Consider the following 21,226-nt stretch of genomic DNA (forward strand, 5'->3'; position numbering starts at 1 on the left):
TGCCCATGTAAGCCAGATACAACAAAGATGCAAGTGTCTGGTGTTGGCTTACAGCCACAAGAGGTCCTATGTACACTCATGTGCATAGACAAATAAACAAAAAATTAAAAAGAAAAAAATTATCCTTTAGGTCTTCTGTATTTTTATTAAAACATTAGGTTGAATCCTTGCAGTGGAGCCATTTATTACAAGCCAGCAAGTCTGACCTGTTTTCTATTTCTCCCAAATGCATTTAAAATTGGAGCACCTTTCATTAATGCAATTTTGCTTTTATTTTTCTCAAAGGCAAAGAAAGTAGGCCAGGCAACACTTTATACTTTTCTCCCAGAACACTCCTTACACAGACCACTGAGATGTGGAGTCACACTTTCATATTTCCATGTCAGGGCAGATAAGAATTGTACTGCTGGGCTGGAGAGATGGCTTAGCGGTTAAGCGCTTGCCTGTGAAGCCTAAGGACCCCGGTTCGAGGCTCAGTTCCCCAGGTCCCACGTTAGCCAGATGCACAAGGGGGCGCACGCGTCTGGAGTTCGTTTGCAGTGTTTGGAAGCCCTGGCACGCCCATTCTCTCTCTCTCCCTCTATCTGTCTTTCTCTCTATGTCTGCTGCTCTCAAATAAATAAATAAATAAATAATGAACAAAAAAAAATTAAAAAAAAAAAAAAGAATTGTACTGCTGTCCTCTAGTCCATATCCAGTGACACACTCATCCCTGTCCTTGAGGCTGTCATCAACAGTAGACAAGCCCTTCCACCTTGCCTAATGTCATCTTTTAAACCCCTCTGCTCAGAGGCCAGCCAGTGGCACACACTCCATTATGATGGCAAATACGTAGCTATGCTTTTGTTAATTTATTGTTAAATTAGCTGTACTTCAGCTCTTATTACAGAAAACCTGATAGAAGAAACCTAGGAGAAGGGCTCCTTCCTTCCTTCCTTTCTTCCTTCTTTCTTTCAACTCATGGTAACAGAGGGTTCTACCCATGGTTCCCTGGTTCTGTGACATGGGCAGAACATCATGTTTGTGAGAAAGAACATGTGGCTGAGAAGCAGCTTCACCTGACTGAGGAGAGCAGAAAGAAGGGATGAGCCGGGTGTGGTGGTGCACACCTTTAATGCCAGTACTCGGGAGGCCAAAGTAGGGGGATTGCCATGAGTTCAAGGCCAGCCAGAGACTACAGAGTGATTTCCAGGTCAGCCTGGGCTATAGCAGACCCTACCTCAAAAAACAAACAAACAAAAACAAAAACAGGAAAGATGACCCTGGCCCAGTAGTCTACTTTCTCTAGTGGGTTCCACTTCCTAAAGTTTCTACTACATGGCAAACGGTGACACCAGCTTAGGACCAAGGATTTAATAATGAACCCGGGTGGACATTTTTTATTCAAATTACAACACTGCCTAAAACACATCCTCAACATGTGCCAACTTAAAATAGTTTCATCTGGGCTGGAGAGATGGTTTAGTGGTTAAGGCACTTGCCTACAAAGCCAAAGGATCAGGTTTGATACCCCAGTATGTACATAAAGCCAGATGCACAAGGTGGCACCTGTGTCTGGAGTTCATTTGTAGTGGCCCTGGTGTGCCCATTCTCTATCTGTCTCTATCTGCCTCTGTCAAAAAAAATATTTAATTAAAAAGAATAGTTTCAGCCGGGCATGGTGGCGTATGCCTTTAATCCCAGCACTCAGGAGGCAGAGGCAGGAGGATCACTGTGAGTTTGAGGCCACCCTGAGACTAAATAGTGAATTCCAGGTCAGCCTGGACTAGAGTGAAACCCTACCTCAAAAAAAAGAATCGTTTCTTCTGACCTGTGACACTGCATTAGGGATTCTCTGCTAATGGCTTCTCTACTGTAGTTTAGGAAGTGATTGTATCATCTGACAGCAGAGCTGGGATGCTGTCCAGAAAGACTCACCATTGCCTAGCAGTGGATAGTGGGTAGGAAGTGGGGGAGCAGGGAGTTCAATGAGGGGCTCTTGTTCATGGTTTTTCCTGCGCTTCCCTGTGAGACTGTCTCAGGGTAGCTGCATTTCATACCTCATGTCTGGCTCCCATAAAATTTAGTGTCCCATCTGTCTGATCATATTATCTTTGAAGAGAAGTTCCTGTCTTCTCTTCTAATTTTATAGCTTGCTATGTTTTCCTTCTGTTTATTTGTATTCTTGCCAAATTCTGTGGTAAAGAGAACTGACAAGGACATCTTGTTCATCTGATCTTAGAGGAAACATCATTTAAAGAGATTTAACATTGATAACCCATGAGGTTAACAACTTTGGTGTCTTCCAGTACACCATTTACTGAAGTGTTTCCATGTATTTCTATTTTGTTAAGTGGTTGCACTATGAAGGTTTTCATGTAACTTTGGTCTTGGGTAATGCTGTCTCAGTAGGATGAGTTTAGTACTGTCTCCTTCATTTTGTAGAAAAGTTCAGGATCAATGTTAATGAGATAAAGTTACTCAACCTGCAGCACACACTGCCTCATAACCGTGGCTTTGGGGGCATCTTAACATCCACACTGTCAGTATTAAAATTTGTTTCTTTTCTCCCATATTTTCCTGGAAGTTTTGGGTATTTTACCATTCCTTACATTTTTAAGAGTCAAAATTATTTTGTTGGCATTCAGAAAATACACTGCTTAGCCAGGCATGGTGGCTCACACCTTAATCCCAGCACTCAGGAGGCAGATGTAGGAGGATCATTGTGATTTTGAGGCCACCCTGAGATTACACAATGAATTCCAAGTTTTTGTGTGTATGTGTGAGAGACAGAAAAAGAGACCAAATGAGAGACACAGAAAGAATTGGCATGCCAAGGCCTCCAGCCACTGCAATTGAACTCCAGATGGGTATGCCACCTTGTGTGCATGTGCAACCTTGCACACTTGTGTCATCTTGTGCATCTGGCTTACATGGGATCGGGAGAGTCAAACATGAGTCCTTAGACATTGAAGGCAAGCATCTTAACTGCTAAGCCACCTGTCCAACCCTCACTGAACTATTTATTTGACTTATTGTATTTTCCATTTCAAGTATTATTTCAGTTTGGAGTTTCTTAGTATTTTTTTGTAATATGAGAAAAAGAGAATTGGCACATCAGGGCCTCCAGCCACTGCAATCAAACCCTAGACATATGTGACCCCTTGTGCACATGTATAATCTTGCATGCTTGCCTCACTGTTTGTATGGCTTATGTGAGACATGGAGAATGGAACATGAGTCCTTAGGCTTTGCAGGCAAGTGCCTGAACCACTAAGCCATCTCTCCAGCCCAGTGTTTCTCTTTATTGAATCTGTTTTCATATCTTAAAAAAAACATTTATATAATCTGCAATGAGAAGTGAGGGGGAGAGAATGGATATGCCAGGACCTCTAGCCACTGCAAATGAACTCCAGATACATGCATCACTTTGTGGATCTGTCTTTGCATTGGTACTGGGAAATCAAACCAATCAAACCCAGTTTGTTAGGAATTGCAGACAAACACCTTAACCTCTGAGCCATCTCTCCAGCCCTGTCTTCATGTCTTCCATAGACTTCCTCATTTCTTTTAGCTGCTTATTTGTGTTTACAAAAATCATTGCTTTATTTGAACTTATCAACATCATTCTTTTTGAGGGCTCTTTTTTTTTCAAGGCAGGGTCTCACTCTAGTCCAGGCTGATCTGGAATTCACTATGTAGTCTCAGGTTGACCTCAAACTCACAGTCCTCCTACCTTGGATTACCAAGTGTTAGGATTCAAGACACATACCACCACACCCTGCTAATGTCATTCTTCTGAAGTCTTTGAGTCATTAAAACACTACTATGGAGACTTCCAGTTAAGATGGCGGTGTGGGAAACATGCCAAAGCAGCCTAGGGGAGGAAAAGCCAAAAAATTAAAAAAAACAGCAAAATACATTCTTCTAAAAACAGTGAGGGTATAAGAAATTATCAACTATAGCAGAGAAGTAGGAGAGATCCAGAGCATCTAGAGCCCACAGAAGCAGGCAGAAGTGGCTCCAGCATTGGTGGCACCAGGTCTGCATGGCCACAGCTACTAGGCTTGGCCTGAGCCATGGGAAAAGCCAGCTGAGAGGATTCTCCACTCACACCAGCCTCCGCACAAACTCAAGAAATGTGAAGGGAGAGGCTGGAGAGGTGGCTTAGCAGTTAAGCGCTTGCCTGTGAAGCCTAAGGACCCTGATTCAAGGCTCGATTCCCCAGGACCCACATTAGCCAGATGCACAAGGAGGTGCACATGTCTGGAGTTCATTTGCAGTGGTTGGATGCCCTGGTGTGCCCATTCTCTCCCTCTCTCTCTCTCTCTCTAACTGCCTCTTTCCATCTGTGTCACTCTCAAATAAATAAATAAAAATAAACAAAAATATTTAAAAAATGAAATGTGAAGGGATGATGGCAGGGAAGAACAGAGGAACCACTAGTGAGGAAGAGGAGCACAAGGACTCGAGGGAGAACTAGAGCCACCAACCACAGACTCCCCTTCCCGACCACCAGCACAAGCACCAACGAGCACCAGAGACCTGGGGAAGGGAACTCACCTGCACAGCACCCACCACCCGGTATAGGTGACCAGAGCAGTGACCCAGTGACCCAACCACCCTACCTGAGCCCACAGTGCAGCAAAGAAGGAACCAAGTGGGAATGCAGCATAACTGAGATCAAAACAATCCCAAAAGGTAACTGGGATGGCACCAGGTCAGTACCTGCCAAATAAACCTGGTATATAGGATTGAATTGGAAGTGCTAATTGTACCTTCCTTGTCAGGATAAGTTATATGTTAAATCTGATGGATGGTTGGATTTGCCATTGGTAAATAAGCTATATTTGGGCTTGTCATTTGTTGCTTCTTGATTTATAGTGCCTTTGTTTCCTCTTCTGTTTTTATTAGGAAAGGGACTCACTTGGTCACAGGCTGACTTGGAACCTTCAACAGACCAGAAATCTTAGCCTCCTAATTGATAGGGTTAAGGGGGTGGGGCAACACACATCCTAAGGGACTGTGACTCTGTAGAGAATCTGGTTGTCATAATACCTATTCCTGCATAAATACTCTGCGCTGCTTTTCACTGAATCTATACATTGTTTAGTTAAATTTTAGAACCGGCCTGTATTTTGCTGCACTCACCCTACTTGAATACTCTCAAAATAGGCAAACCCAACACCTAGGGTCACTTTTATAGATACTTTGAGAGTCATAAGAGCCACACCTAGCACCTTCAGCTCCTCCCCTGAAGATATCAGACTGACTGATACATCTAATAATATTGCAGCTAATTAGAAAATCCAAGCATTAAATTAATCCAAGATGCAAAAATATGTACATTATAACACAAGAAACACAAAAATTTAAGAAAATATAAATCCACCAAAAAGTATGAATGCATCAAAAATGACCTCTAGTGAGACTGATTTAGAGGAAATGAGTGAGAAATTTTTCAAAAGAATGTTTATAAATAGGTTCAAAGAAATTAAAGAGGAAATCAAAGGAATGAAAGAGGAAATCAATTTAATGGAATGAGGTCAATACAAGACATAAATAAGGAAATATAAAAAATAAAGAAAAACCAGTCAGAATTACTAGCAATGAAGAACACAGTTAATGAAATTAAAAACTGTAGAAAATCTCACCAGTAGAATGGATGAAGGAGAGGATAGAATATCTAAGCTAAAAGACCAGGTGGCAGATCTAATACAGTCCAACAAAGAGAAAGACAAAGTAATAGGAAAGTATGAATGGGAATTTCAAGATATTCAAGACACTATGAAAAGATCAAACATAAGAATTCAGGGTATAGTAGAAGAAGAAGAATTTCACTCCAAAGGCATAGTAGGCAATTTCAACAAAATCAGAGAAAATTTCCCCCAAATTGGGAAAGAGGTGTCAATGCAGGTACAGGAAGCCTTTAGAACACCAAACAGACAAAACTTGCAAAGAACCTTTCCTCACCATATTAAAATTAAATTACCAAATATACAAATGAAAGAAAGTATCTTGAAAGCAGTTAGAGAGAAAAATCAAGTCACATACAAAGGCAAGCCCATCATGATCACAGCAGATTACTCAACACAAACTTTAAAAGCCAGAAGGGCTTGGAATGATGTATTCCAACTTCTGAAGGATAACAACTGCCAACCAAGGTTACTTTATCCTGAAAAGCTATACATTCAAATAGATGGAGAAATAAGGACCTTCCACCAAAAAAAAAAAAAAAAAAGCGAGCTAAAGGAATATTTGAAGACAAAACCAGTATTACAGAAAATACTTGAAAGAACCCTCCATGCTAAAGAGAAAGAAAAGCACACATATAAGGAACCTAGAAAAACAAACCATACTCAAATACCAGTTAATACAAGACAGCAAAGGTAAAACAGGAAGAATTACAAAACCCAAAAAAATGGCATAAGTAAATACAGACCTTTCGATAATAACTCTTTTTTTAAAAATTTTTTATTTATTTATTTGAGAGCAACAGACACAGAGAGAAAGACAGATAGAGGGAGAGAGAGAATGGGCGCGCCAGGGCTTCCAGCCTCTGCAAACGAACTCCAGACACGTGCGCCCCCTTGTGCATCTGGCTAACGTGGGACCTGGGGAACCGAGCCTCGAACCAGGGTCCTTAGGCTTCACAGGCAAGCGCTTAACTGCTAAGCCATCTCTCCAGCCCTCAATAATAACTCTGAATTCAATGGCCTCAATGCCCCAACCAAAAGACACAGGTTTGCAGACTAGGTTAAAAAGCAGGATCCTTCAATTTGTTGCCTCCAAGAAACTCACCTTTCTACAAAGGATGGACTCTATCTTAGGGTGAAAGGTTGGAAAACAATGTTTCAAGCAAATGGGCCTAGAAAACAAGCAGGGGTTGCTATCCTAATATCTGACAAGGTAGACTTCAGTCCAACATTAGTTAGGAAAGATAAGGTCACTTTATATTGATTAAAGGCACACTCCAACAGGAGGGCATTACAAACCGAAACATATATGCACCTAACACGGGGGTTCCCAACTTCATCAAACAAATGCTATTAGAACTAAGGTCATGTATAACACCAGACACAGCCCACTCTCAGCAACGGACAGGTCATCCCAGCAAAAAATAAACAGAGAGCCATCTAGATTAAATGAGGTTATAGAACAAATGGACCTCACAGATATATACAGAAAATTTCATTCAAGCACTGCAGAATACACATTCTTGTCAGCAGCACATGGAAAATTCACTAAAATAGACCACATATTAGACACAAAGAAAATCTTAACAAATACAGGAAAACTGAAATAATTCCTTGCATTTTTATCTAATCACAGTGGGATCAAACTACAAATCAATGGCAAGAAAAGCTAGACAGCATACACAAAATCATGGAAATTAAATAATACACTCCTAAATGATGAATGGGTCAATGAAGAAATCAAGAAGGAAATCAAGAAATTCATAGAGTCAAATGATAATGAGAACACAACATACCAAAACCTTTGGGACACAATGAAAGCAGTCCTAAAAGGGAAACTTATAGCTTTAAGTGCCTATATTAAGTTAGAAAGGTCACAAGTAAACAACTTAATGCTTCACCTTAAAGCCTTGGAAAAGATGAACAAAGCACACCGAAAATCAGTAGACAGGAAGAAATAATAAAGATTAGGGCAGAAATTAATGAAATAGAAACCAAGAAAATAATCTAATCAATCAATGAAACAAAGAGTTGGTTCTCTGAAAGAATAAACAAGATTGATAAACTCTTAGGAAATCTGACCAAAAGAAAGAGAGAAGAGACACAAATTAATAAAATCAGAGATGTAAAAGGCACCATCACAACAGATACCAGAGAAATTCAAACAAATCTTATAGACATAAGAACATATACTCCACTAAGTTTGAAAATCTGAAAGCAATGGATGATTTCCTTGATTTATATGACATACCTAAATTAAATCAAGATGAAAGTAACCACTTAAATGACCTATAACAAGTATGGAGATCCAAGCAGTTATCAAAAATCTGCCAACTATAAAAAGCCCAGGCCCAGATGGATTCACTGGGATGCCTCAGAAGGCATTACGGTGTGAGAAGAAGTGACAGAGGTGTACTCAGCACTACAATATTTCTATCACACCATCCAAGGCTCAGGGTCCATCTAACCACTTACTGTTGCCATTATGATTACCACTTCTCAGTACAAGTTTAAAGCCTGGAGTAAAACTTTACTCACATTTCAGTCCCTTCACCACTAGTGAAGCTTTTTTTAAATATATATATATATTTAAATATCTTATTTTTATTATTTACTTATTTATTTGACAGAGGAAGAGGGAGAGAGAGAGAGAGAATGGGCATGTCAGGGCCTCCAGCCACTGCAAAAAAAAAAAAAAACTCCAAATGCTTGCACCCCCTTGTGCATTTGGTTAACGTGGATCCTGGGGATTTGAACCTGGGTCCTTTGGCTTTGCAGGCAAATGCCTTCACTGCTAAGCCATCCCTCCAGCCCATATATATATTTGCAAGCAGACAGAGGTACAAGATAGAGAGAATGGGCATGCCAGGGCCTCCAACTGATGTAACTGAAGTCCAGATGCATGGACCACTTTGTGTATCTGGCCTTACGTAGGTATTGGGGAATCAAACCTAGGTTATTAGGCTTTGCAGGCAAATGCCTTAACTTCTAAGCCATCTCTCCAGACACCTAATGAAGTTTTTAACTCTAGAAAGTAAAAGTTTTGTGTCATTAACAAACTACCAAAACAGGAAGATAGTTTCTATGATGTTTATTTTCTCCTACCACATCAAGTACAAAGCCAGGTGGATGATATATAAGGTATCTGTTAATGCCTTCCTCCCTTCTAGAGAAGCAGGATGTCCACATTCATGAGGGAAAACGTGCAGTTACAGGACATGGTGTCATTTGAGGATGTCACCGTGGACTTCACCTGGGAGGAATGGCAATATCTGGACAACTCTCAGAGGACGCTGTACAGGAACGTGACGCTGGAGACCTTTAGCAGCCTGGTGTCCTTGGGTGAGTGAAAGGCCTGCAGGTCCGAGGACAAGTGTGTTCACCTCAGGAAGTGCAGCAGCACTTATCAGGCTCACATTGTTTATGTGCAGTGTTCTAGGCCATGGATTCAGTGATTGCTCTTGAAAATATCTGGCCTCACAGAATTTGTCAAAGGCTGACATTCTTTCCTGTTAACAGGGCGATGCATGTCCAAACCTGAGTTGATCCTCAAGCTGGAATAAGGAGCAGAGCCATGGATAGGAGAAGAAACTTCCAACCAGAGCCTGCCAGGTCAGCCAGTGTACACTCTATGGGGAGGCAAATAGGAGAACCCCATAGGTTTTAACTGTATGGAAATTATTTTATCAGTGTATCCCCACATTCCAAACATGATGACTCAAACATCTTCTTTACATAATCTATGAGCTGCATTCTGTCTTATAGGCTTACCTTTCCTTGGGTACATTTTTTTCTCCCCCCCCCCAACCCTTATTTCTTCTCAGACATCATTCTCTGCTGTCTATCTTCTCTGTATTCTTCATTTCTTCTTATGTTCTTCCTTTGGACATTTTTTTTTTTGTTTTCAGTCATTTATTCATGAATTCTTTTTTTTGCAGCAGTGTATCCTAATAAATCAGGTTTAAAATTCTGATAACTACATACTTGCAAATATGACAGAATCATTCCAAGTATTGACCTTATTTGACAGAACTTAAATTCTGATGAAAGAAAATACTATATTGATGCTAAGTTGTTAGAATAAACTATAGATAATATTGAAACAGCATAAAAAGGAGAGAGTGGGGGCTGGAGAAGATGATTTAGTGGTTAAACACTTGCCTGTGAAGCCTAAGGACCCTGGTTTGAGGCTTGATTCCCCAGGACCCACGTAAGCCAGATGTACAAGGTGGCACGCACATCTGGAGTTTGTTTGCAGTGGCTGGAGGCCCTGGCGCTCCCAATCTCTATCTATCTGCTTCTTTCTCTCTCTGTCTGTTGCTCTCAAATAAATAAACAAAATAAGCAAAAAACAATTTTTTTTTTGTTTTTTTAAAAAACAATTTTTGAAAGGAGAGATATACATGGGATATGACAATTAATGAAGGATGAGGTGTGAAGACAGTGTTCACAGTAACTATCTTCTTGTTGTTTACTTGTATTTATGTGTGTATATTGTAGACTGTCAAATCCAGGGCCTTGGTTTGCTAGACAAGTGGTCTTCCATTGAGAAGACCTTCTCATGGAGAACAGTAGGTGCTTCCTATGAGTAAGCTTCAGTTTCAGTGATTAATTGCAAAATATACATAAGGGTGATTACACAGCATCTTTAAGACCAGAGTGGTCATCAGCTTCTCTCTCTCTTAATAAATAAATAAAGTATTTTTTAAAGTTATAGAGTACTTCACCTTCGGTGTGTCTTTTGGCAAAAAAAAAAAAAAAAAAAAAAAAAATCTAGCAATGTATTTTACCGAGCTAATTATATAGGAAGAAAAGCTATATATACTTATAAGCTTGTACTCATGATTTTGATAAAAGTCATGATAGTTGCCAGGCGTGGTCACCCACACCCAGCACTTGGGAGGCAGAGGTAGGAGGATCACCATGAGTTCCAAACTATCCTGAGACTCCACAGTGAATTCCAGGTCAGCCTAAGCTAGAGTGAGACCCTGCCTCCAGGAAAAAAAAAAAGTCATGAGTATGGGCTAAGAAGAAATCCATTCACATAAACTTAAAAATTCCTTCAGAAGTGCTTTAGTATCATTCATAGAAACTTTTTCTCTTCTTATTTCAGATGTCCATAATGTGGGGGATAAAATTAAGGACATCCATAAAAGTCAAAACAGATACTTAAGGGAGGAGGGTACTTAATAGGTTGATATTGTATATATGTAAGTACAATGATTGTGATGGGGAGGTAATATGATGGAGAATGGAATTTCAAAGGGGAAAGTGTGGGGGGGTGGGGAGGGAGGGAATTACCATGGGATTTTTTTTATAATCATGGAAAATGCTAATAAAATTTTTAAAAATAAAAAAAAAACCAGATACTTGTGTCAAGTTATTTCCGTCAGCAACAATGCACCAACTGAGGAGACGGTTGGGTTAGAAAACACGACTAATGGGAACTCAGCCAACACTTGGCATCTCATTGGAAATGATGGAAAGTTTTTAGGAGTGAGAAATGAGGAGTTGAAGAGATGTCAAAAGACTTGTGTGCCATGTGAACCTCATGGAATATATGCTGTTGAGACTGATGACTATCATAAAATAGGGAAATCTCTCAGGTGTCCTAATGATCATGGTCAAAATTATAGGATTCAAACTGGACACCAAAACTTTGAATACAGCCGACAAGACAAAACTACAAAGGAAGCAAACTGAAAAAAAAAAAATACTCCAGGTAAGAGCTGGAACTGACTTTCTGTATAAATAATGCATGTGAGGAAACCAACAATGCCAAGGTAGGAAGGAACACTTTTTCCCAAATATCTAACCTCACTAAAACCAAAAATCTCACTCAATTGGTAAATCCTATGAATGTCTTGAAACAATGTCAGCGTTCACTAGCAAATTAGACCTAACAGTTTGTCAGAAGACACATGAACAGAAAAAAGCCTGTGTGTGTATTCTCTGTGAGAAATCCTTTACCAATAAATATCCCCTTAATGCTCATGAAAGAATTCATTCACACAAGCAAAAATCTTTATGTATGTAGCCAGTGTGATAAAACACTTCATCGGCAGCCAGAACTCACTGTACACCAGAATATTCACATGGGGAAGAAGGACTTTTGCTGTATTGAATGTGGAAAAGCCTTTCAAAACAAATGGGCCTTACACAGTGTAAGAGAATTCACCAAGGTGAGCAATCATATGAGTGTAAAGTGTGTGGAAAGGCCTTTCTAAGCAAGTCATACCTTAGCATACACCAGTGAACCCACACCCTTCAGGACCAAGTCACAGCTCAACGCGCGCCAAGGTTCTCACACAGGTGAGAAACCACGTGAGTATAAAGAATGCGGAAAACCTTTCACCAGTGGGCAAGCCTTGGGATGCATGAGAAAAGTCACATGTGGAAAGGCCTTTAAGCATAAGACACCTCAGGGTGCATCAGAGAACTCAAGACACACCTGACAAAGCATCAGAGAACCCACACAGGTGAAAAGCCTCATGGATGCAAAGTCTGTGGAAAAGGCTTTGTAAACACGTCCTGTCTCAAAACACATCAGACTACTCACACAGGTGAGAAGCCAAATGAATGTAAGGAACGTGAAAAGGCTTTTAAACATAAGTGGTACTTCAGGGTGCATCAAAGAGCTCACACAGGTGAGAAAATATATGATTGTAAAGACTGTCCCAACTCATTTTTCCAAAAAACACTACTCAGGAGGCATCAAAGAACTCACATGTAACAGATCATTTAAAGAATGTGGAAAAGCCTTAACATGTCTTCTTACCTCACCACACATGAGAGAATTCACTCTGGTGACAAACCTTACAAATGCAGGGAATGTGGGAAAAAAGCATTTTATAACAACTTTGTTCTCAACAATTATCAGATAATTCACCCAGGTCAGAAGCCCTATAAATGTTTTTTAAAGGGGGTGGCTGACGAGATGGCTTAGCAGCTAAGGTGCTTGCCTTCAAAGCCAACAAGCCCAGGTCCAATTCCCCAGGACCCACATAAAGCCAGATGCACAGCATGGCGCATGTGTCTGGAGTCCATTTGCCATGTTTAGAGGTCCTGGCATGCCCATTCTCTTTACATAGCTGCCTCTCCCTCTCTCCCCTGCCCTCTCTCTCTCTCTCAAATTAATAATAAAAGATTAAAATAAAAGGTAGTTAACCCTGAGCATCCTGAAAGTCTCAGGTGAGAAACCCTACAAATACATTCCAATTGGAAACTGGTTTCCACAGATGTCAGCTCTCATTGTAAATGACAGAGTTCATATCAAAGAGAAACCTTATGAGTGTATTTGGAAAAACCTTTGCCCACAGATTAAGCCTAAGGAAACATTAGACAGCTCACAGGCAAGGGAATACCAGTGATTCTAATGAGTACAGAAATGCATAAAACTAATTCAGTCCTCAGAACACATCAAGTGTCTAAGCAGAAAACCGTAAGACTGTGAAGAGTGCAGAAGACATTCTTAAAGTGAATCACATTTCAGTACATGTGAGACAGTCTTGGGAGTGAAATGTAGTTGTTGCATGTAGAGGGACCTTTCCAGAGAGTCTGTGATGTGCCGGTCTTTGGAGAAATCACACAGAAGGGAATTCCTCAATCCAGATGTCAGACTTCAGTGTATATAGCTACTCACATATGAGAAACCATGTGAAGAATGTTGGAGAATGTTCTTAAAGGCCTAAATATTCCAAAGAGAACTCATAGGAGGGACACTGAAACGTCATCTTGAAAAACCTTTTATGTCAAACCAGTCCACAGGTAGCATCAGAGTATGCACATAAGTAAGAAAACATGCATGAAAGCAATGTTGTAAATCGTTTTTTTTTTGGTTTTTTTTTTTTTTTTGAGGTAGGGTCTCACTCTGGTCCAGGCTGACCTGGAATTAGCTATGTAGTCTTAGTGTGGCCTCGAACTCTCAGTGATGCTCCTACCTCTGCCTCCCAAGTGCTGGGATTAAAGGCGTGCGCCACCACACCCGGCTGTAAATCTTTTTAATAACAGTAGTGCCTTATGAAATATGAAATAATCCATGCTGTGAAGAAACTATTGAAATATAAAACTAAGAAAATGCTGTCTTGAAGTCATTCCTCCATAAATGTGCAATGAATCCTTTGAGGAAAATAGGAAGTAGCATGGATAAAATGTCACAGGAGGGATGGGGATATGGCTTAGTGGTTACAAGCAATTGCCACTTAAGCATGAGGGTCTCATGGGATAAAAAATGCTGAATTCAACTACCAAACCACATACAAATCTGGGCATGCCAATGCCCTAATGTAACCACAGTGTATGTAACCACAGTGTGTGGGGAGTAGAGACTGTAGAATTGCTGGGATTCACTGACCGACTGTAGTTCTGGTTGAGGGACAAACCCCATTCAAAGGTAGTATGCAAATGAGCCATAAGAGATGGACACCTGATGTTATTCTTCTATGGCCTCTATGCCCATACCATGGTGTGCATGTATGTGCATACATGTACAGACATCCTATTGCAAACCACACATTACAAACACATTTCACCTCGTGTATCTGAATTCACATAGGTGGTAGGTTCTATGAGTGTAAGAAATCTGTATATCTGAACACATTTGGCAAAGGAAACATGTAAATGTTGAATAGCCTTTCACTAGTAAGGAAGTGTCTGATACCTCCCACAAAGAGAATGGAATAACTCCAGTGGTAATTATTCCCAAATAGTATCTCTTTCATTATAACACCTATGATCCCCTATTGGTCATTGATTTTATGAATATATTTAATGTTTTATGAGAAATGACAGCATTTTATCAGGACATTCACACAGAACAGAAATCTTCACTGACGTCTTTCATCTCCAATTTTTGGAAGAATCAAATGTGGAGGGTGAAAAAAGTGATTTGTATTTGGTACTGTATTTATTGGGTAGTATATCTAGTTAGATACTTAAAAACAGGAAAATATAATTATTTTTCCTCAACAAATACAAATGTAAAATTATGTAATGGATATAAGTGTACCAAGTGTTATATCTAATATGTTATCAAAACCATGAAATAGGGCTAGAGAGATGGCTTATCAGCTAAGGCACTTACCTGTGAAGCCTAAGGACTCCTGTTTGACTTTCCAGGTCCCACATAAGCCAGACGCACAGTGACACAAGCTCCCAAATACCACACAGTTTTACAATCTCAGTTTCTATAAGTCATGAGTCTATAGTTTAGGTGAGTGTTCTGCTTGTGATCTCAAAAACCTTCAAGTCAATTTTCCTGTTAGGCTGCATTCTCAGAATCGGAAGACTCAGCAAGGCCTTGTATGGCCTTTGTTTCCTCCAGGCATAACATGATGCCATCTCTTGTCTTGATAACCATGGCTACTGTTGAACAGAACAATACAGTAGTCCTGGGTGGTTCTGTGGTCATTATACTGGAGCTGTTTCGATTGTCTGGTATAAGGAAGTTGGGGAGGGTCCCATACCCCTCACACAGAACTCCAGCTAGTACTCCTTGACCACCCCTTGCTGAAAATGATCATGGGAGATGCTAGAGTATCTAGGAAGTAGTTTAACTGGAGTGAGAACTCTGCAATGCAGCTTCCACGAAGTCATTATCTGTCATGGGGTGAGAATTTGGAGTGTTATACGTTATATAGACACCCACACTGTAAGTAATGCCTTGTTGTGCTTTGTAAGTAACCCAATGAACTTACTGGCTCACCAAATTGGCCTTTGGTGCAGTTGTACTTTGGTCTGTCCTTGTTGGATAGACATTCATTTACCTCCCCTAAAGAAAGGTTATTGTGGGCTGGAGAGAGGGCTTAGTGGTTAAGCCCTTGCTTGTGAAGCCTAAGGACCCTGGTTCAAGGCTCGATTCCCCAGGACCCACATTAGTCAGATGCAGAAGGGGGCACACACATCTGGAGTTTGTTTGCAGTGACTGGAGGCCCTGGTACGCCCATTCTCTGCCTCCCTCTCTCTCTCCCTCCCTCCCTCTTCCCCTCCCTCCCTCTCTCTCTCCCTCTCTCTCTCTCTCTCTCTCTCTCTCTCTCTCTCTCTCTGCCTCTTTTTGTCTGTTGCTCTCAAATAAACAAATAAATAAAAAATTTTAAAAAGCTTAAAGAAAGGTTAATGTGAATTCACAGGACATCAGAATACCATGGTGGAACCAAAAGGAAAATTAGCTCGCTCCTGGCTAGCCCTCATAGTGACAGAAAGCTTTATGGGAGCTGCTGGAAGACAACAGTTACCAACAGCATAAATACGCAGGGTATCCTGCAGACTATGAAATCAACCAGCCAGACAAGAGGTACATATGTGCAATAGTGGCACACAGCCTCTGTGGGTAACCAACTGTTCTCTTATTGGACATGAGGCCTGCTCAGTGGGAGAGACCTCATATTTGGTACTGGAAACCAAGTCAGGATCACATGGTCAGGACACTCAAGACTTCACAGACAAGGCCCCACTACTCTGTGGAGAAGAAGAGTAGGCTGGCACATCAAAAATCTCTCAAATATAAGCTGGGTGTGGTGGCACACACCTTTAATCCCAGCACTTGGGAGGCTGAGGTAGAAGGATCACAGTGAGTTCAAGGCCAGCCTGAGACTACATAGTAATTCCAGGTCAGCCTGGGCTAGAGTGAGACCCTACCTTGAAAAACCAAAATAAATAAATAAATTTTAAATATGAAAAAAAAAAATCTCTCCTGCAAAGCTAAAAGACCTCAGTTCAATTCCCCAGTACCCACATTAGCCAGATGCACAAGATGGCACATGCATTTGGAGTTCATTTGCATTGGCTGGAAGCCCTGGCATGCCCATTCTCTCTCTCTCTTTCTGCCTCTTTCCCTCTCTCAAGTAGATAAATAAAAAATAAAATATTAAAATGGCAAAAAAAAAATCTCTCAAATAACTTTGTGTGTCTCCTTTAATCCAAGCTGCTCTCACTCCTGAGTGAAGAATCTGTTTTATTTTACAGAAGGCAGAGAAACAGAGGAGAATCAAGATCCATCAATAAGACCAAAAAAAAAAAAAAAAAAAAGCCAACTGCCAACCAAGAGATGTGCCGCCTCTATCAAAACTTCCAGAGCCCAGGAGATACTAAAGAGGAAGGGGCAACATGACTACTTCTCTTTCTACTTGCCTGACAACCAGCTCCAGGGTGATGTTGATAGACACAGTGATCAATCAAGATCAATCAAAGCAGAAATCCAGAGGCTACAGAGAACTCAACACTAAATCAAACTGCCAACAGGCCTCCCATGGCTCAGGGAACACTGTGGAAGAGAGGGCAGAAAGATAGTTAAGAGCCACAGAGTGGGTAGGAATACCCTGAGGCATGGTTCCCCCCTACCCCACAGGGACTGACTGAAGCCTTCGTGAACCCACAGTGAATGCCATAACCCCACTGAGGAGGGCCCCAGGGAAATGGGAACAGGGGAGAAACAAGGAGATGTACAGAGTTCAGTAATGAGAAATGAGGGTTCAGAGAAAGTGATTATAAAAACTCTGCAATGCAGAGAGCCCTGACAAGTGTGCATCACAGACAGGAACAGTGATCTGTGCATATACCCCCAACATATACAAGGTGTGGGAAAGACCAGGGGGGAAGAAAAGACTTGAGAATAACCTGGGAAATGAGGGTTCCATAGGGCTAGGCCACCTTCCAGAACCTGATGGAAGATAAGTGAGCCTCTCCATTTGCTCATGCCTCTCTGATGAGCTCCCTTATGTCTTTTCTGTGCCTACTCCAATCTATAGGACCAGTGGTTTCTTTTCTCTGAAGCATGGAACTGTCACTTCCATCATGCTGGGAAATGCTGTGGGAGGACAAGCTCACTAAAGGATATTCCATGTGTACTCCAGGGCCTAATTCTACATCTTTTCAGTTGTTTTTGTTCTAAAGTCACCACAGCATATTTACTATTGGAAATTAACATGAGGATAAATTAAGAGGAACTTTAAGTAACTGCTGTGATAAGTCATGTTTTTAGTTTTATGGATCACCTCATGTGTGTGGTTGATGTTTCTTGCTTCATTGAGAAACAGGATCTTGCTGGTTCGTGCTTCTGTAATTTCTAGTGCTAAATGACTGTGGTGTACTTGCTGCAGGTTTGTGGTTCTGTGCTGATGTTCTGTCTTGTAAGGTACCTGGTCTGTAACTAGTATTCCTGTGATGGTCTTCAATTGTATCTTTGGTAGCTGTCTCCTAATGGCCAAAATGCTTTACTATGGCTAAACTACCTTGAAGCTACAGACAGGATCTTCCCACTATGACAGAAACAATGGTACAAGTACCTTCCCAGTGGCCACACATAGACACCAATGAAAGGAATGTATATATCAGGCATGCACTGGAACTGCTGTGCCATCTCTCTAGCCCAGGACAGCATACTTTAAAGGCAAAACTTTCATTCTAATGTTATGTGTGCAGTTGTGGCTCCATGTCTTGGGGAATTTTCTAGAGAATCATGGGAAGAGGAGATTCATTATACTATGACTTAAGAGGATGTTATACTTACTTTCATGCTACTGGGACAAAAATCTTGACCAAAAGCAGCTGATGGGAGGAAACGATTTATCTTAAGAGTCTCAAGAGGAAGCTTCACCATAGCCAGGAAAGGATGGTAGAGCAGAGGCTGTACACAATGTTGCCATACCAGCTGGCACAAAGCAGCAAGAGTGAGCTGAGCTCTGGCAAGGGAAAATCTGGACTGCAACACTCCAAAGCCCACCTCCCAGAACAGACCTCTTCCAGCAAGATGCCACCTCCCAAACTGCCACTAGCTGGGGATTAAGCATATAAAACACGTAAGACTACTGGGGACATCTTATTCAATCCACAGTTCTTCTCTGGCGCTGATACACTATGACCAAATTATGATGCAAACTGCATCTAATCCAACTTTGAAAGTCCTCATAGCTTTCTTGTTTTCCTTTTTCTATCTTTTTTTTTTATTTGAAAGAGAGAGAATGAGTGTGCTGGGACCTCCTGTCACTGTAAACGTTCTCCAGATGCATGCAGACTTTGTGCATCTGGCTCCACGTGGGTACTTGGGAATGAAACCGGGGCCATCAGCCCTTGCAAGCAGGTGTCTTTAACCACTGAAACATCTCTCTCCCCGCCATGCTGTTTTTTGTATGTTTGTTTGTTTATCTTCTGTGGTAGGGTCTCATTCTTGCCCAGGCTGATTTGAAACTCACTCTGTACTCCCAGAATGACCTCAAAGGCATGCACCACCACACCTGGCCCCATTGATGTTTTTCAAAATATTTTCTTATTTCTATTTATTTGAGAAAGAGGGAGGTGGGGGAGGGAGGGAACTACCATGGGATATTTTTTTATAATCATGGAAAATGCTAATAAAAATTTTTTAAAAAAATTTTTAAAAAAACATGTTGAAATGTCAGCAAAAAGAGAGAGAGAGAGAGAGAGAGAAAGAGGGAGAGGGAAAGAATAGGCATGCCAGGGCTACTACCCGCTGTAAACAAACTCCAGATGCATGAGCTAGCTTGTGCATCTGGCTTACATGGGCCCTGGGGAATTGAACCTGGGTCCTTTGGCTTTGCAGACAAGTGCATTAACCATGAAGCCATTTCTCTAGCCCAGCCCCATTGCTGTTTTTTAGTCAATCTCAACACTGTTTAAAAGTCAAAAGTCTTGAGGGCTGGAGAGATAGATGGCTCATCAGTTAAGGAACTTGCCAGCAAAGCCTAAAGACTCAAATTCAATCTCTCTCACTCTGCCTCTTTCTCTCTCTCAAATAAGTAAATAAATGAAGTCCATAGTCTCATCTGAGACTCAAAACAGTATCTCAACTGTTAGCCTGTAAAATCAAAACACAAGTTAAATATACATAGTAGCACCAAGTAATCATTCCCACTACAAAAAAAAAAAAAAAGTCTTAAGATACTGGACAAATGCAAAATGCAAGATAGAAACTAAGCAGGGCAACCATCAAATACTGCAGGTCCATGTCCAGCATCTGGGACCTATGGCAAAACTGCTAGGCTCCAAGTCCTCTCCTCCAGCTGGTCTGCTTGCCGCCTAGGGAGGAAAAAAATCTATCCCAAGCAAGCAGCTCTCCTTGTTGGCCATAGACCTGGCATCTCCAAAATCTTAACTACGCTTAATCTCCAGTTTAACAGAGGATTTCACACTCTCCTTTTTTGAGTTCATAATGTCTTTATTTTATAACTTCTAAATAACTTTTAATATGCCCATCAACTGCTTATGATTGATGATTTCCTTGGGTATTTTTCATGTCTAAAAGGGAAAGAACTTGGTACTCAACTAAAACAATGCCAAAACTACAAAACAACAAATAATCTTCCATTAGGCATTATTGTTATAAAACTTCTAATCTGGAGGCTAGAGAGATGGATCAATGGTTAAGGCACTTGCCTGCAAAGCTTCAGGATCCAGATGTACAAGGTGATACACGTGCCTGGAATTTGTTTGCAGGGGCTAGAAGCCTTACCAGACCCTTTCTCCCTTTGCTGTCCAACCCCGATAAATAAATAAATAAATAAATAAATAAATAAATAAATAAATAAATAAATATTTAAACTTCCAATCTAAGCTGGGTGTGGTGGCACACGCCTTTAATTCTAGCACTCAGGAGGCAGAGGCAGGATGATCACTATGAGATTGAGGATACCCTGAAACTGCATAATGAATTCCAGGTCAGTCTGGGATACAGCAAGACTCTACCTCAAAAAAGAAAAAGCAAAATTTCCAATCTGATTGCTCCTCCAGGTACTTTCTTTTGAAGGCTATAGTAGCTGACAGTTTTATATGGTCACTTCCAGAGTAATTAATCCCTGAAATTTCTATAGAGAAAGTTCTTTTGGCTAGCAGTGAAAAGAGCCCTCATTGAATCCACCATTTCTGCAATGTTCCCGGGGCCATCGTGGGTGTGACTGAACTGACTTGCCCAGAGCTAGGCACTCGGCTTTCTCCTCTTGTCATTTAGTAAGTCAGTCCTGGGTCTTCCTGGCATTCACCATTTCTGAAAAGCAGGTTTTCTGGGCTGAAGAGATGGTTTAGCAGTTAAGACGCTTGCCTGAGAAGCCTAAGGTCCCATGTTCAACTCTGCAGATCCCACAGGATCCAGTTGTACAAAGGTGAGGCAAGCACAAGGTCATACATGCCCACAAGTGGCACAAGCATCTGGAATTGATTTCAGTAGCTGAGGCCCTGACGGGCCAATTCATTCTCTCTCTCTCTCTCTCTTTCTCTCTCTCCCTCTCTAAAAAAATAAATAAAAATTCCTAAAAAAGAAAAGCATGTTTTCTAACCAAAAGTGAATGCAACATTAATCCAAGAGGATTAACACATTTGCAAAGCTTTTTGATGGGAATAATGCACTCATTTAGCCAAACAACAGTGGAAGCTTCCCTCTAAGGTCCATGTCCTCTCTAACCATAGGCTTTTGACTTGATTCTCAGTATTAGGGATGATTTTCCTATCACTGGGTAGGCCTCATATCCAATCAGAGAATAGCCAATCAGAGAATCACCCTTATAACTTATGTACCACTATTGTACCTCTTGGTAAAACTTGCC

This window comes from Jaculus jaculus, chromosome 10 (assembly GCF_020740685.1).
Source record: "Jaculus jaculus isolate mJacJac1 chromosome 10, mJacJac1.mat.Y.cur, whole genome shotgun sequence".
In the NCBI taxonomy this organism is placed as follows: domain Eukaryota; kingdom Metazoa; phylum Chordata; class Mammalia; order Rodentia; family Dipodidae; genus Jaculus; species Jaculus jaculus.